General features: G+C 39.4%; 1 pseudogene; it reads left to right on the top strand.

Annotated features, from left to right (window-relative positions):
- Positions 1 to 7,140: 7,140 nt before the first annotated feature.
- LOC133064619 (RNA-binding protein EWS-like) overlaps positions 7,141 to 17,902 on the top strand; it is a 32,155-nt pseudogene continuing 21,393 nt past the window's right edge.

Genomic DNA, 17,902 nt, shown 5'->3' with positions numbered 1-17,902 from the left:
CCCTGGGGGTCACTCCGTTCGAAGCCACGTGTACCAGAATCCCTGTTCGGGCGCCACTTGTTGGTCCTTTAATGGACTGGAACCTCGTGGTTCGGAGAGTAAGAGAAATAAAGAGGCTGATACCCCCTGGTTTACACGGAAAGCCAACAGATCCCTGTTCTTAGGGCTCACGCTGCTGCACATCTAAAGCATACCTGATGCTGCACAGATAATCAGAGTATTCTAAAAGCTGTTGATAAAGTTGTAGTGAATCCCATAGCTCTCTAGGATCCTTCTGCCTTTCCAAGGCCTCTTTTTCTCCCATGATTTAACAGAACAACATCCCTTATAAAGCAGAAGTCCTGGCTTACTACTCTGGAAGGCATGTCGTTTCAAGTTTCAATGCTATTGTCTGGAAAATTTATGGAAGCAACTGAAACTCTTCCTAAAATATTTGATTATATGCTGCATATAGGAGCTTCTTTGATGGCTCAGTGGGAAAGAATCCTCCTGCAATACAGGAGACCCAGGTTTGATCCCTGGGCTGGGAAGATCCCCTGGAGGAGGGCATGGCAACCCACTCAGGTTATTCTTGTCTGGAGAATGCCATGGACAGAGGAGCCTGGCAAGCTACAGTCCATGGGGTCGCAAACAGTTGGATACCACTGAAGTGACCAAGCATGCGTGCTGATGTGTGTGCTGCATGTAGTTATACGTGCTCATTTGTCACTGGCCAGAAAACCGTACATAGATTCTAATAAAGAAGCATGGTCAAATTTTTCAATATCATATATGAAGTGATACATTTTTATATAAGTAAAGCAAAGGATAGTTTCCATTCAGTTCAGTTCAGTTGCTCAGTTGCAACCCCAGGGACTGCAGCATGCCAGGCTTACCTGTCTATCACCAACTCCCAGAGTTTGCTCAAACTCATGTCCATCAAGTGCGTGATGCCATACAAACATCTCATTCTCTCTCATCCCCTTCTCCCACCTTCAATCTTTCCAAGCAGCAGGCTCTTTTCCAATGAGTTAGTTCTTCCCATCAGGTGGCCAAAGTATTGGAGTTTCAGCTTCAGCATCAGTCCTTCCAATGAATATTCAGGACTGATTTTCTTTAGGATTGACTGGTTTGATCTCCTTACAGTCCAAGGGACTCAAAAGAGTCTTCTCCAACACCATAGTTCAAAAGCATCAGTTCTTTGGTGCTCAGCTTTCTTTATAGTCAAACTCTCACATCTACACATGACTTCTGGAAAAAACCATAACTTTGACTAGACAGACTTTTGTTGGCAAAGTAATGTCTCTGTTTTTCAATGCGGTGTCTAGGTTGGTTATAGATTTTCTTCCAAGGACCAAATGTCTTTTAATTTCATGGCTGCAGTCACCATCTTCAGTGATTTTTAGAGCCCCCCAAAATAAAGTCTCTAGTGAAACAGTGGTTTCCATTGTTTCCCATCTATTTTCCATGAAGTGATGGGACCAGATGCCATGATCTTATTTTTCTGAATGTTGAATTTTAAGCCAACTTTTTCACTCTCCACTTTCATTTTCATCAAGAGACTCTAGTTCTTTCTCACTTTCTGACAAAAGGGTGGTGTCATCTGTATATCTGAGGTTTTTTATATTTTTCCTGGAAATCTTGATTCCAGCTTGTGCTTCTTCCAGCCCAGTGTTTTGCATGATGTGTTTTGCATACAAGTTAAATAATCTGGGTAACGATATACAGCCAGCCTTGATGTACTCCTTTCCCAATTTGGAACCAGTCTGTTGTTCCATGTCTTGTTCCAACTGTTGTTTCTTGACCTGAATACAGATTTCTTAGGAGGCAGGTAAGGTGGTCTGGAATTCCTATCTCTTTCAGAATTTTCCACAGTTTGTTGTGATCCACACAATCAAAGGCTTTGGCATAGTCAATAAAGCAGAAGTAGATGTTTCTCTGGAACTCTCATTTTTCTATGATCCAACGGATGTTGGCAATTTGATCTCTGGTTCCTCAGCCTTTTCTAAATCCAGCTTGAACATCTGGGAGTTATTTCACGTACTGTTGAAGTCTGGCTTGGAGAATTTTGAACATTACTTTGCCAGTGTGTGAGATGAGTACAAATGTGTGGCAGTTTGAAGATTATTTTGCACTGCCTTTCTTTGGGATTAGAATGAAAACTGACCTTTTCCAGTCCTGTCGCCACTGATGAGTTTTCTAAATTTGCTGGCATATTGAGTGCAGTACTTTAACATCATCATCTCTTAGGATTTGAAATAGCTCAAATGGAATTCCATTACCTCCACTAGCTTTGTTCATCATAGTGATGCTTCCTAAAGCCCACTTGACTTCACACTCCAGGATGTCTGGCTCTAGGTGAGTGATCACACCATCATGGTTATCTGAGCCATGACAATCTTTCTTTTTTTTTTTTTTGTATATTTATTCTATATATTTCTTAATATCTTCTGCTTCTGTTAGATCCATACCATTTCTGTCATTTATTAGTGATAAAGGATATCAAGGTAGCCTATCCCTTCTCCAGCAGATCTTCCTGACCCAGGAATTGAACTCTCCTGCATTGCAAGAAGATTCTTTACCAACTGAGCTATCAGGGAAGCCCAATGATTTCCATTATTTAGAAGCAAAAAATAAGATTTTTTTTTAAATCAAGATGATATTTATTAGCTATGCTAGTTAGCACTTCTGGTTCTTAGCACCTTTATTTGTTAAGTTGGAAAAATAATGCATATCTTATGGGCTATGTGAGAACAGGAAAAAAAATATCAGTACATCTATCAAATAGTAGGTAATAAAGATAATTTCTAATATTTTTACATCATTTGGTTATTAAACCTACTGTTCTTCTGTCATTTTAGTACAGCAGATTTTTCAAATGTAATATTTAAGCATGGCATACATAATTTTCACAAACTCTTAAACATGTTACCCAGTACCCAGGATAAGAAACATAACAGTGCTGTCATCCTGGAAAGTTCCCCCACCCATGTCCTAATCGTAAATCACATCCTTCACAAGGATGCTCCCATTATGATTTCTAATATATTGATGAATTTTGACTGTTTTTGAACTTGATAACTACTTCCTAAATCCTCAAATCTGTCAGCATGTTACATGACCAATAGGACTTTGCAGATATGACTTAAGTTAAGAATTTGAGATGGAGGAAGTGGCCTAGGTTATTTAGATCAGCCCAACTGATCACATAAATATTTAAAAGCAAATAAACTTTCCTTGCTACTGTGGATGAGAAAGAGTGAAATAGAGGAAGAAAATCAGAGACATAAAGAAAAGGATACACAAATAGAGACAGAAATACAGGCAGAGTGAGAGACAGAAAGATGGCAGAAAGACAAAGAGAGAGATTCAATGGGGGGAGAAGGGTGAGGAACATTCCTGGCATTAATAATTCAGGTCTTCACCATGACATGAGGAATGAAGGGAACTTTTAGAAGCTGGGAATGGTTTCAGAAGGAAGTCTCACCTGGAGTGTGCAGAAAGGAACATAACTGCTTTAGTTTAGCCCAATGAGAGCTGATGAGGTTTTGATTTAAAAAACTGTAAGATAACAAATTCGTGCTGTTTTAAGCCACAGAAAGTATGATAATTTGTTACAACATCAATAGGAAACAACGCAATTATATTTCTATGGCTGCAATTGCTGAGTTATAGAGTCAGCTTATGCTTGAGTTTATTGGAAACTGTCAAAGAACTTCCAAGGCGGTTTTACCAGTCTATACTTCTACTAAGATTACATGAGAATTCTAATTCCTACACATCTTCCTCAATATTTGGAACTTTCTTTTGTCATTTCCATTCTTCTAGTAAAATTGTGTATACTGTGATTCTATTCTGCATTTCTCAAATAATAAATGAAGTCAAATACTTTTCAAGTTTATGGGGCAAGTAGACTGTTACCTAGTGATGTGACCGGCAAGTCTCTTACCTATTTTTCAATGCATTTCCTTACCTAATCCTGAGAGGTTGTTTTTTTTGTTTGTTTGTTTGTTTTGTTTTTAAATATTCTAGACATGAGTCATCTCTCAGATATAGTATCATCAATATTGTCACATCTTCTTATAATCTGTCATTTTTTCTTCTACTATCTTACTGGTTGGTGAAGACAAAACAAAAATGAATATGCTCTTAGCCTCTTTCTATATTATTTAAGGAAGCTTTTGCTATTCCAAGATCATTAAGGTTTTCTCCTATGATTTTTTTTTCAATCTTTTATCTTTTGCCATTTATATTTAATGCAATCTGTCCTTAAGACAAAAGTTTTAAATCTGTTACAAATGAAAAAGTGAGGTATGGAGATTTAAACATTAAATAGAAAATGAAAGAAGAGATTAAATCATGGACTTCTGCTGTGCTTATCTACAAACAATGCTTTATCTATTGACCTTGTTAAGTCTTCCCTGATAACTCCAAAGTTGAATGGATCTTTCCCTTTCTCAGCCCCAACATTTCTCAATTCCACTCATGAGGTATACTTTTTAACAATTGTAGATATTGCATGTATTTGTATGTGTTAACTTCCCTTCTGGATTTTAGACTCTGATCAATGGCTGCTTCATCATACATCTCTATGGGATTCACAGAATTAGCCCAACTTAAAACTGGTGGTATTTATGCCGTGCTTGCTAAAATAAAGGAAAATAACCATTAATTTCTCTGCTTTACACATATAGTTCACATGGCAACAATACTTGCTATATGACTCAAAAAAATCATGAAAACCTTATTACAAATAACAAACTTCTGGCATAAAAAAAAAAGATCTGAGAAGACAAAAATCTTTTTCATGGAAATACATTTTATTTTATTTCTAAAATTTATTTATTTATGTTTGGCTGTGCTGGATCTTCATTGCTGCCTGTGAGCTTTCTCTAGTTGCAGTGAGCAAGGGCTACTCTCTAGTTGTGTGCAGATTTCTCATTTGATGACTTCTCTTGTTGAGGAAAATGGGCTCTAGGGCACATGGACTTCAGTAGTTGGGCTCCACAGTTGTAGCTTGAGGGCTCTAGAGCACAGGCTCAGCAGTCGTGGTACACAAGCTTGTTGCCCTGCGGCATGTGGAATCTTCCCAGACCAGGGGTCGAACCCTTGTCCCTTGTGTTGACAGGCAGATTCATAACCAATGGACCTCAAGGGAAGTCTGGCAATGCATTTTATTTTAAATATAGCTGTCTGTACATGTCAACCCCCAAATCCCAATTTAGCCCTCCCGCCAACTCTTCCCCTTTGGTAACCATAAGTTTGTTCTCTAAAGATACTGATCATAACAGATCATTCAGTTTAGAGATGCAATGAGAGACAAGCAAGGAACAGGAATCACAATGACCAGTAGAACTATTATATAATTGACTTCTTTAAGCTCTAAGGCCATCAGACCAAATCAAAGTAGTGCATATATTCAGCCTCCTCTATGTCTCACGTACTCAAAATTTTCAAGATGGTATATATCTCAGAACCTCACTTGGGGCTGAGATTTTGTTACACATGACAAGAAAATATATCAGTCATGTGGATAGTAGCTACTTAAATGACAAAACAGTACTTTATTAGCACTAATTTTTGACTATTCAATACCTGGTCAGTAACACATAATTGCATTCCAGTTAGTGGTGGCTAAGAAAGCGGGCACTCTAACCTAAAGTAACCAAAATTTAGAATTCACTTCTTATATAAACAAAGTTTGTTTTTTTTTTGTTGTTGTTGTTGTTGTTCCACTTTTTGACCTTCTACCTCAAAATACACCTACTTTTGGACAACTGTCAAGAATATTTGTGCTCTTGGAGTTTTGCATAGGAAGTTATGGACAATTAAAAAGATCTATTCCCATTCTCTAAGAGTAAAATGCTATCTTATGTCCTTCTTTAGTTATGTTAGGAGCATTTTTTAGCACTTAGAAAAAGTTGTACTGTTAAGATAAAGTGTGATTGTAACACATTTGAAGAAATTAGAAGAACATATGTATCTTAGGAGAAATTGACAGAAGTGCTTGAAACACAAAGAGCTACACTATTGTTTTTTAAATGCATATTAGAAGATTTCATTACAAGGCAAGATCAAGTTTGATTTTTATCTAATGAACCTGAACTTTCTGCAGCACACCTGAGTTCACAGAGTATGACCACATCAGTTTCTGATAGATTAGTAGGCAATGAGAGTACTCAGCCTTGATTAAGCTGGGAGACTGAAAATTCTTGATCTTGATATCAAACTCTGTCTTTTATATAAAAATCATTCTACTCTAAACAAGGATGAGATAGTATTTTAACTAAGTGATCAAAACAGCTAATTTACAGCTAAAGCTTAATATATACCATGAAGATTTCTATTTTATATTTTTACTTTCAAAAATATCTCCGAAGCAATGTTTTTCAAAGTGGTTTACTTAGTTTTTAGAAGTGGTTTTCATATCTTAAAAAAGTAAAAAACTGGATTCAAGATTCATTTTATCCTAAAGACATCATAAATCTTTAGGTATTTACCCTAGTCTGGACAACAATTTTGATTTTTCACTGGAATTTTTGTTGAGACATTTTTTAGCTGTCATAACCATAGAAGACTGATAATTCTTTGTAACTAAGTCCAGTACATGTTAATTTGTCCAACCCTTGAGAACAAAGGGTTACTCTTTAGTCAAGAAGAAGGCAAATGGGAAACATTGGAAGAACTTTTTATTAGTAGTGATTATTATTATTATTGTTTTTAATTTCAAGCATGAGCTCAAAAAGGAGTCATTGTGACTGAATTATGATTACTTTCTGTAAAAGTCTGTATCTTACTCATTTGTGTCTCCACAAGACTCAACACAGCATCTACCATCTGAGCAGAAACTGAAAAAACGAAAAGAGAAATGCTTCTAAGATATTTTTGCACTGTGAATGCCTAGAAGCTTAAATGCTTATCTAAGACTTACTTTATTCTATTTTCATTACATTTAAAATTTGCAGTTGTGGAAAGAAAACAGTACCCATGGATTACAGTACCTACAGCCCAGTAGGGCTATGGTGCTTACACCACCTACCCCACTCTTGGATACGCACAGACCACTCAGGCATATTGGACCTTATGGACAGCCCACTAATGTCAGTTATACCCAGGCTCAGATCAATGCAACCTATGGGCAGACCACATATGCAACTTCCTATGGGGAGCCTCCCAATGGATATTCTACTTGAACTGTACCCCCAACAAGTGTACTGTCAGCCTGTCCAGTACATGGTACTGCTGCTTATGATACAACCACTGCTACAGATATTACCAACCAGGCCTCTTATGCAGCTTAGTCTGCATATGACACTCAGCTTGCTCAGCTATAGACAGAAGAGTAGCTACCATGGTCAACAAAGCAACTATGAGCAGTAGACACACACTAGTTACACTCCATCCCCCAGCTGAATCCTATAGCCAGGTTCCAAGGCAATATAGGCAACAAAACAGCAGCTACGGCAACAGGGTTCATTCCCACAGGACCACTCCAAGAGTACTCCACTCCCGCTTACAAGCAGGAGTCTGGAGGAAGTTCCTGACCTGAAGAGAACAGGAGAATAAGTGACCTGGTTAACCTGGGCAGAGAAAAGGGAGATTTTTTTGTGGAAGTATGAGCAGAAGTGGGCAGGGGGGAAGATGAGGCAGAATGGTTGCTAGAGAGTGAGGTGGCTTCAATAAGCTTGGTGGACCCATGGATGAAGGACAAGATCTTGATTAAGGCCTACCGTAGGTCCAGATGAAGACTCTGGAAACAGTTAAATTTATGTGCAAGGACAGATTAAATGCCAGTGTGACATTAGATGACCTGGCGGACTTCTTTAAGCAGTGCACAGCTGTTAAAATTAAGGAGTGGACAACACATAATCCATATCTACTTGGACAAAGAAACAGGAAAACCCAAAGACCATGATGCTACAGTGTCCTATGAAGGTATGCTAAAACTTCTGTAGAGTGGTTTGATGGGGGAGATTTTCAAGAGTCTCTCTTGCAAAGAAGAAGCTTCCAATGAACAGCATGTGGGAAGGAATGACACACCATGAGGACAGAGGGATGCCACTACCTCCTGAGGAGGTCCAGGGGCCATGGAGGTCCTGATGGATCCATGGATCACATGGAAGGTCATGGAGGGGACAAAGAGCCTTCCCACATAGAAGGCCCTGGGGTTCCCAAGGGAACCCATCTTGAGGAGGAAACTGGAAGTGCCCTGATTCAGGGCGTGGAAGACAGAACTTCATCCAGAGTGCAACTAGTCTAAGGCCCCAAAACCTGAAGGCTTCCTCCCACCATCTTTCCAACTCCTAGGCAGTGGCTGTGGCAGAGGTGGCTCTGGTGGTTGGTGGGAAAGAAATGGTGACCTCATGGACCCTGGTGGTTCCAGTTCAGTTCAGTTCAGTCACTAAATCATGTCTGACTCTTTGCGGCCCATGGACTGCAGCAGGCCACCCTGTCCATCCCCAACTCCCAGAATTTACTCAAATTCACATCCATTGAGTTGGTGATGCCATCTAACCATCCCATCTTCTGTTGTCCCCTTCTCCTCCTGCATTCAAACTTTCCCAGCATCAGAGTCTTTTCAAATGAGTCAGTTCTTCACATCAGGTGGCCAAAGTATTGGAGTTTCAGCTTCAGCATCAGTCCTTCCAATGAACACCCAGGACTGATCTCCTTTAGGATGGACTGGTTGGATCTCCTTGCAGTTCAAGGGACTCTCAAGAGTCTTCTCCAACACCACAGCTTAAAAGCATCAATTCTTCAGCATTCAGCTTTCTTTATAGTCCAATTCCCACATCCACACATGACCACTGGAAAAACCATAGCCTTGACTAGACGGATCATTGTGGACAAAGCAATGTATCTGCTTTTTAATATGCTGTCTAGGTTGGTCATAACTTTCCTTCCAAGGAGTAAGCATCTTTTAATTTCATGGCTGCAGTCACCATCTGCAGTGATTTTGGAGCCCCCCAAAATAAAGTCTTTCACTGTTTCCACTGTCTCCCCATCTATTTGCCATGAAGTGATAGGACCAGATGCCATGGTCTTAGTTTTCTGAATGTTAAGCTTTAAGCCAACTTTTTCACTCTCCTCTTTCACTTTTATCAAGAGGCTCTTTAGTTCTTCTTCACTTTCTACCATAACGGTGGTGTCATCTGTATATCTGAGGTTATTGATATTTCTCCCGGCAATCTTGATCCCAGCTTGTGCTTCCTCCAGCCCAGCATTTCTCATAATGTACTCTGCATATAAGTTAAATAAGCAGGGTGGCAATATACAGCCTTCACATACTCCTTTCCCGATTTGGAACCAGTCTGTTGTTCCATGTCCAGTTCTAACTGTTGCTCCCTGACTTGCATACAGATTTCTCAAGAGGCAGTAAGGTGGTATGTTATTCACATCTCTTGAAGAATTTTCCCACAGTTTGTTGTGGTTCACACAGTCAAAGACTTCAGCACAGTCAATAAAGCAGAAGTAGATATTTTTCTGAAATTTCTTGCTTTTTCCATGATCAAACGGATGTTGGCAATTTCATCTTTGGTTCCTCTGCCTTTCCTAAATCCAGTTTGAACATCTGGAAGTTCACGGTTCACATATTGTTGAAGCCTGACTTGAACAGTTTTGAGCATTACTTTATTAGCGTGTGAGATGAGTGCAATTGTGAGGTAATTTGAGCATTCTTTGGCGTTGCCTTTCTTTGGGATAGCAATGAAAACTGATCTTTTGCAGTCCTGTGGACACTGATGAGTTTTCCAAATTTGCTGGCATATCGAGTGCAACACTTTCACAGCATCATCTTTTAGGATTTGAAATAGCTCAACTGGAATTCCATCACCTTCATTAGCTTTGTTCATAATGATGCATCTTAAAGCCCACCAACTTGTCTTCACATTCCAGGATGAATAGTGCTAGTTGAGTGATCACACCAGTGTCATTACTGGGGTCTTGAAGATCTTTTTTGTTTAATTCTTCTGTGTATTCTTGTCACCTCTTCTTAATATCTTCTGCCTCTGTTAGGTCCATATGATTTCTGTCCTTTATTGAGCCCATCTTTGTATGAAATGTTCCCTTGGTATCTCTAGTTTTCTTGAAGAGATCTCTAGACTTTCCCATTCTATTGCTTTCCTCTATTTCTTTGCATTGATCACGGAGGAAGGCTTTCTTATCTCTGCTTCCTATTCTTTGGAACTCTGCATTCAAATGGGTATATCTTTCCTTTTCTCCTTTGCCTTTTGCTTCTCTTCTTTCCTCAACTATTTGTAAGGCCCCCTCAGACAATCGTTTTGCCTTTTTGCATTTCTTTTCCTTGAGGATGGTCTTGATCCCTGCTTCCTGTACAATGTCACAAACCTCTGTCCATAGTTCTTCAGGTACTCTGTCTATAAGATCTAATACCTTTAATCTAGTTGCCACTTCCACTGTATAATTGTAAGGGGTTTGATTTAAGTCATACCTGAATTGTCTAGTGGTTTTCCCTACTTTCTTCAATTTAAGTCTAAAGTTTGCAATAAGGAGTTCATGATCTGAGCCACAGTTAGCTCCCAGTCTTTTTCTTGCTGACTGTATAGCATTTCTTCATCTTTGGCTGCAAAGAATATAATCAATCTGACTTCAGTGTTGACCATATGGTGATGTCCATGTGTAGTGTCTTCTCTTGTGTTGTTGGAAGAGGGTGTTTGCTATGACCAGTGCGTTCTCTTGCAAGAACTCTATTAATTTTTGCCCGGCTTCATTCTGTACTCCAAGGCCAAATGTGTCTGTTACTCTAGATATTTCTTGATTTCCTACTTTTGCATTCCAGTTCCCTATAATTCAAAGGATATCTTTTTTGGGTGTTAATTATAGAACGTCTTATAGGTCTTCATAGAACCATTCAACTTCAGCTTCTTCAGCATTACTAGTCAGGGCATAGACTCGGATTACTGTGATGTTGAATGGTTTGCCTTGTAAACGAACAGAGATGATTCTGTCAGTTTTGAAATTGCATCCAAGTACTGTATTTCAGCCTCTTTTGTTGACTATGATGGCTACTCCATCTCTTCGAAGTGATTCTTGCCTGCAGTAGTAGATATAATGGTCATCTGAGTTAAACTCAGCCATTCCACTCCATTTTAGTTCGCTGATTCCTAAGATGTCAACATTCACTCTTGCTATCTCTGTTTGCCACTTCCAATTTACCTTGATTCATGGATCTAACATTCCAGGTTCCTATGCAATATTGCTCTTTACAACATCAGACTTTACTTCCATCACCAGTGACATCCACAACAGGGTGTTGTTTTTGCTTTGGCTCTGTCTCTTCACTGTTTCTGGAGTTATTTCTCCACTGATCTCTAGTAGCATATTGGGCACCTATTGCCTGGGCAGTTCATCTTTCAGTATTCATGTTGTTCATGGGGTTCTCAAGGCAAGAATACTAAAATGGGTTTGCCATTCTTTTCTCCAGTGGATAGCTTTTTGTCAGAACTTTCCACCATGAAAGACCGTCTGTCTTGGGTGGCCCTACATGGCATGGCTCGTAGTTTCATTGAATTAGACAAGGGGCAGCGGCCGAAAGGAGCAACCCCACCTCCAAGGAGCGGTTGCTGTGGGGCACTGTGGAGATCAGTCCTGGGTGTTCATTAGAAGGAATGATGCTGAGGCTGAAACTCCAGTACTTTGGCCACCTCATACGAAGAGTTGACTTATTGGAAAAGACCTTGATGCTGGGAGGGACTGGGGGCAGGAGGAGAAGGGGACGACAGAGGATGAGATGACTGGATGGCATCACTGACTGGATGGACATGAGTTTGAGTAAACTCCGGGAGCTGGTGATGGACAGGGAGGCCTGGCGTGCTGCGATTCATCCAGTTGCAAAGAGTTGGACATGACTGAGCGACTGTACTGAACTGAACTCTGGTCCATGCGATCAGATTGTTTAGTTTCCTTTGAATGTGGTTTTCAGTCTGTCTGCTCCCTGATGGAGAAGGATAAGAGGCTTACAGAAGCTTCCTGATGGGAGAGACTGACCTAGGGGGAAATTGAGTCTTGCTCTGATGGATGGGGCCATGTTCAGTAAATCTTTTATCCAATTTTCTGTTGAAGGGTGGGGCTGTGTTCCCTCCCTGTTATTTACCTGGGGCCAAACTATGGTGGAAGCAATGAAGATAACGGCGACCTCCTTCAAAAGGTCCCATGCAGGCACTGCTGCATTCAGTGTCCCCAGCCCTGCAGCAGGCCCCCGCTGACCCACACCTCTACCGGAGACTCCTGGACACTGATGGGCAAGTCTGGGTCAGTCTCTTGTGGGGTCGCTGCTCCTTTCTTCTGGGTTCTGGTGCACACAAGGTTCTGTTTTTGCCCGCCAAGCATTTGTTTCCCAGTCCTGTGAAAGTTTTGGCATCTCTATGGTGGTTCCAGTGGAATGTTAAGAGGTTGTTGTGGTGGAGACAGAGTTGGCTTCAGTGGTGACTGGGACATTAACCATGGTGGCTTTAGTGGAAGAAAATAAGGTGATCCTGGGTGACCCCTAGGAACTTAGATGGAATAGAGGGGTAGCAGAAGAGGCAGGTGTGGAGGAGCTGGGAAAATGGCTAAAGGTGATCACCACAGGAATGCAGACACCAGTCCCACTGGACACAGAGACCCTGCAGAACTGCATTGACTACCAGATTTATTTTTTAAACCAGAATATGTTTTGAAATTATAATCCCATATTTATAATATTAATCACAACATTATGATTATTCTTTGTCTGTTGTTGTTCAGTCACTAAATCATGTTTGACTTTTTGAGACCCCACGAACTGCAACATATTAGGCTTCCCTGTCCTTCACTGTCTCTGGAATTATGTCAAATTCATGTCCATTAAGCTGGTAAGGCTATCCAACCATCTCATCATTTGCCTCCCTCTTCTCCTTTCACTTTCAATCTTTCCCAGAATCAGGGTCTTCTCTAACAAGTCAGTTCTTTGCATCATGTGGCCAAAGTATTGGAGTTTCAACATCAGTCCTTCCAATGAATATTCAGAGTTGATTTCCTTTCTGATTGACTGTCTTTGATCTCCTTGCTGTCCAAAGGACTCTCAACAGTCTTCTCTAGCACTACAACTCAAAAGCATCAGATTTTCAGTGCTCAGCCTTCTTTATCATCCAACACTCATGTCCATACATGACTACTGGAAAAATCATAGCTTTGACTATACAGAGCTTTGCTGGCAAAGTTATGCCTTTGCTTTTTAATACACTGTCTAGATTTCCTTTCACAGAACTTGCCATCACAGTGATTCTGGTGCCCCCCAAAATAAAATCTGTCACTCCTTCCACTTTTTCCTCTTCTATATGCCATGAAGTGAAGTGAAGGGACCAGATGCCATGTTCTTAGTTTTTTGAAAGTTGACTTTTAAGTCAGGTTTTTACTCTCTGCCTTTACTGTCATCAAGAGGTTTTTTTATTTCCTCTTCACTTCCTGCAATTAGAGTGGTCCTCTGCATATATGAGGTTGTTGTTATTTCTTCAAGCAATCTTGATTCCAGCTTGTGATTCACCCAGCCTGGCAGTCCATAAGATGCACTCTGCATAGACTCTAAATAACCAGAGTGACCATATGCAGCCTTGCTGTACCCCTTTCTCAATTTTGAACCAGTCAGTTGTTCCATGTCTATTTCAAACTGTTGTTTCTTGATCTGCTTAGAGGTTTCTCAGGAGACAGATAAGGAAGTCTGGTATTCCCATCTCTTTAAGAATTTTCCAGTTTGTTGTGATCCACACAGTCAAAGGCTTTAACATAGTTAATGAAGCAGAAGTAGATATTTTTTTCTAGAATTCCCTTGTTTTCTCTATGATCCATTGAATGTTAGCAATTTGATTTCTGGTTCCTCTTTCTTTTCTAAATCCAGTTTGTACATCTGAAAGTTCTCAGTTCACATACTATTGAAACATATCTTGAAGGATTTGGGACATAATCTTACTAGTATGAGAAATAAGTCCTTGTCTGTACTTTAGTATTTTTCTCCATTTGTGAAGAAACTTTAAAAAAGTGAAATAGTAGTGTGCTTTTTTTCCCCTCCCTTCCTCTTTTAAAGATGAATGTTTATGTGAAATTAAACAATGGAAACCCCTTGTAAGCATGCTTAGTATCACTGTGGAGAACCAACATTGCTTCTAATTGTAACAATGTTCATACTTGTGATTTTTTTAAATAAAATTTCATTTTTTTAGAAACAAACAAAGCAAAACAAATAAATGTATAGTTTTGCTCCATCATGGGTTCACAAGAGGCCTGGTGCTCAAGCCCAAAGATTCTGCTTGAGTCTTGGGTAAAGCCTGGGAAGATTTTAATGTTCAGTAGGCTTGTAAACCATTACTGTCCAAGTTCAGTGCTCCTCAGATTGTCAAGTACGTAGAAGTCATCTATGTACTACAAAATATTTGCTGCAAAATAAAATTTCCCTTAAAAAGCAAATTTGAATTTAGGCAGTCTAGAAGTGGACTTAACACTTTTTTAAATATAAAGGTTCAAGTAATGATGTTGCTGAGTGTAGCCATTCATTCTGGTTTGTTTAGCATGTTGTTGCTGTTGTTTATTGGCTAAGTCATTTCCAACTCTTTTACAACCCCATGGACTGTTGCCCACCAGGCTCTTCTGCCTATGGGAATTCCCCAACAAGAATACTGGAGTGAGAAGTCATTTCCTTCTCCAGGGGATCTTCCTGACCCAAGGATCACATTTGTGTCCTGTATTGATAGGTGGATTACTTACCACTAACACCCCCCACCTCCCCTTGTCAAGCGTATAGGGGTTTAACTATCAAACTAAGACTATCCTGGTAAATTGGGATAGTTGATATGCTTAGTTGTAGGTCCATGACCCACACTGTACATCATAAGACCCCCAAGTCAAAGGTTTTCAAACTGTGGTGTGCTTCAGAATCATCATAAAGTCTTAGATGACACCTACACCCAAAATGTTTCCTTCTCTAGGTCTGGGGATAGGTTCTGAGACTACATTTAGTAAAAGTACCTAGATGATGCCAATATTGCTAGTCTAAGGACCACAAGAAATAGTCATAATTTCTGTTTGCTACAAATTAAAATTGCCTACAGAGTTTTTAAACTACTGATGCCTGGACCTTGCCCATACAGATTGTTTTGTGGACCAAAAATCTCATTGTATACGATTTGTGATTTTAAAATTCAACTAAGTAATTTCCATGTTCAATCCAGACTGAGATTTATGGTGAATACATATACTACAATTATCTACAGTTCAAATATAAATTTATTTTTGTTTATTTAACATTTATGTTTATTTATGTCACTCTCCGTTCTATGAATGCAATACCATGCATGACTGAACAAAGATGAAATTCTGGATACATATCAAGTCATTTCTTTCCCTGGATGTTCTTACTTAAGAAATAAAAAAAAAAAAAAAAAAAAAAGTGAATAAGATCCATAGCATTCCCTTTTTGGAGTAGGTTGTATCTCTGTCATACTTTTAGTCACAAATCTTTGAAGGCAAACAGGGCAAGAACTGCCCTCCTGGAACAAAGCCTATCTTACCTCTTTGGCTTACTTTTCCGTGCTTCTCCTCTTTTCTTCTGCAACTTTTCCTTCTTTTAACAGATGGTTTCTCTCTCATTCTCTCTCTCCTTTAAATTGGCTTTGTCACAATTACCACCACCACCCTGTATGCATGTGTGCTAAGTCACTTCAGCTATATCAGTCGTTGCTTATTTTAAGGGTCCCTTGTCCTTTGCTCCAGTCTCAACTGGGGTCCTGTCAACCTGCAGCCATTGTTTGGTTGAATCATATATTTGAGTAGTTTTCTGAGATAATGTGTGAAAGGTAAATTTCATTTTGGATGATGCTTGTGTGAAATGCTGATGTATGGCAAAGGCTATCACAATATTGTAAAGCAATTATTGTCCAATTAAAATAAATAAAATTTTAAAAATTAGGTTTATTTGTTTATAAGGAATACAATTCTAGGTTGAAAATAACTTTCACATTAAAAAGGTCATATACCATGGTCAAGTTGGATTTATCCCAGGGATGCAAGGATTCGTCAGTATATGCAAATTAATCAATGTGATACACCATATTAATAAACTGAAAGATAAAAGCATATGATAATCTCAATAGATGCAGTGAAAGCTTTCAACAAAATTCAAAACTTATTTATGATTAAAAAAAAAAAAAAAACTCTTCAAAAATGGGCTTAGAAGGAACCTATCTCAATATAATAAATGACATATATGATAAACCCACAGCAAACATTATTCTTAATGGTGAAAAACTGAAAGCATTTCTTCTAAGATCAGGCACAAGACAAGGGTGGCCACTTTTACTACTATTATTCAACATAGTTTTTGCCATAGTTTTCTGTACAGGAGTCAGAGAAGAAAAAGACATAAAAGGAATCCAGATTGGAAAAGAAGTAAAACGTCACTGTTTGCAGATGACATGATACTATACATAGACAATTCTAAAAATACCCTAAAGAAAATTACCAGAGCTAACCAGTAAATTTAGCAAAGTGGCAGGATACAAAATCAATACACAGAGACATTTGCATTTTTCTGTACTAAGAATGAAATATCAGAAAGAGAAATTAAGGAGTCAATCAAATTTACCATTGCAACAAAAAGTATAAAACATCTAGGAGTAAAACTACCCAAAGAGACCAAAGATCTGTATACAGAAAATTATAAGAATTATAAGACACTGATGAAAGAAATCAAAGACAATATAAAAATATGGAAAGATCTTCCATGTTCCTGGGTTGGAAGAATCATTATTGTGAAAACAACTATACTACCCAAGGTAATATACAGATTCAAGGCAATCCCTATCAAATTACCAATGGCATTTTTCATAGAACTATAACAATTCATATGGAAACAGAAAAGACCCTAAATATCTAAAACAAACTTGAGAAAGAAGCATGGAGCTGGAGGAATCAACCTTCCTGATTTTAGACTATACTACAAAGCTATAGTCATCAAGACTGCATGGTACTGGCACTAAAACAGAAATATAAACCAATGGAACAAGATAGAAAGCCTAGAGATAAGCCACATACCTATGGATACCTTATTTTTGACAAAAGAGCCAGGACTATACAATGGGGGAAAACTAGTCTCTTCAATAAGTGGTACTGGACAGCTAAATGTAAAAGAATGAAATTAGAACACTACCTAAAACCATACACAAAGATAAACTCAAAATGGATTAAAGACCTAAGTTAAAGACCAGAAACTATAAAATTCTCAGAGAAAAGCATAGGCAGAGACTGGCAGAGGAGTTAGAGGGGAGATTGCCAGCTTCCCCACTCATCAAAAACTCATCAAAAGCTCATCATGATATGGAACAACTCCTACAAAGAAATCTTTAGGCAACAGCAGAAGACCCCAGGTTTCCAGGGTCACAGACTAAGTTCCCTTAAATGAGGGAGAGAGAGGATGGAGATATAAAAAGGGAAAAGATGGAGATCTTCTGGGCAGGAGCTTGTGCCCTGAGGGAAGCAGGGACTCCCGAAACAGGAGGAGGTCCTGTGCATAGGGAAACTCCCTCACAGGTGGGTCCAAGGAGGAGCTGCAGAGTCTTGAAAAACCAGGCAAAGCAGGGACATGGCAGAAAACAGAGAAAGCTGCACTTCTCAGCCTTTTGACAGTTCAAGAACTGTGGTCCCAGCCAGACGGTGGGCTCAGGGAACCAAGAATGGGGAGGCATATAAACCTAGACAGGACACACAACTCTTAAAGCACAGAGGGCAGGTCAGCCAATACACGCAGCACTTGCAGCACAGAAGGTGGGCCCAGGTAGCCAAGTGTGACACAGCATTCAACCCATGGTTCGCACACAACCCTCACTGTGCAAAGGGTGGGGTCAGCATGACATTAGAGGGGAGGCATAGAGACTTGGACAGTGCATACAACCCTTGA

This window comes from Dama dama, chromosome 1 (genome assembly GCF_033118175.1).
Source record: "Dama dama isolate Ldn47 chromosome 1, ASM3311817v1, whole genome shotgun sequence".
In the NCBI taxonomy this organism is placed as follows: domain Eukaryota; kingdom Metazoa; phylum Chordata; class Mammalia; order Artiodactyla; family Cervidae; genus Dama; species Dama dama.
This window is presented reverse-complemented; position numbering and strand designations above follow the sequence as displayed.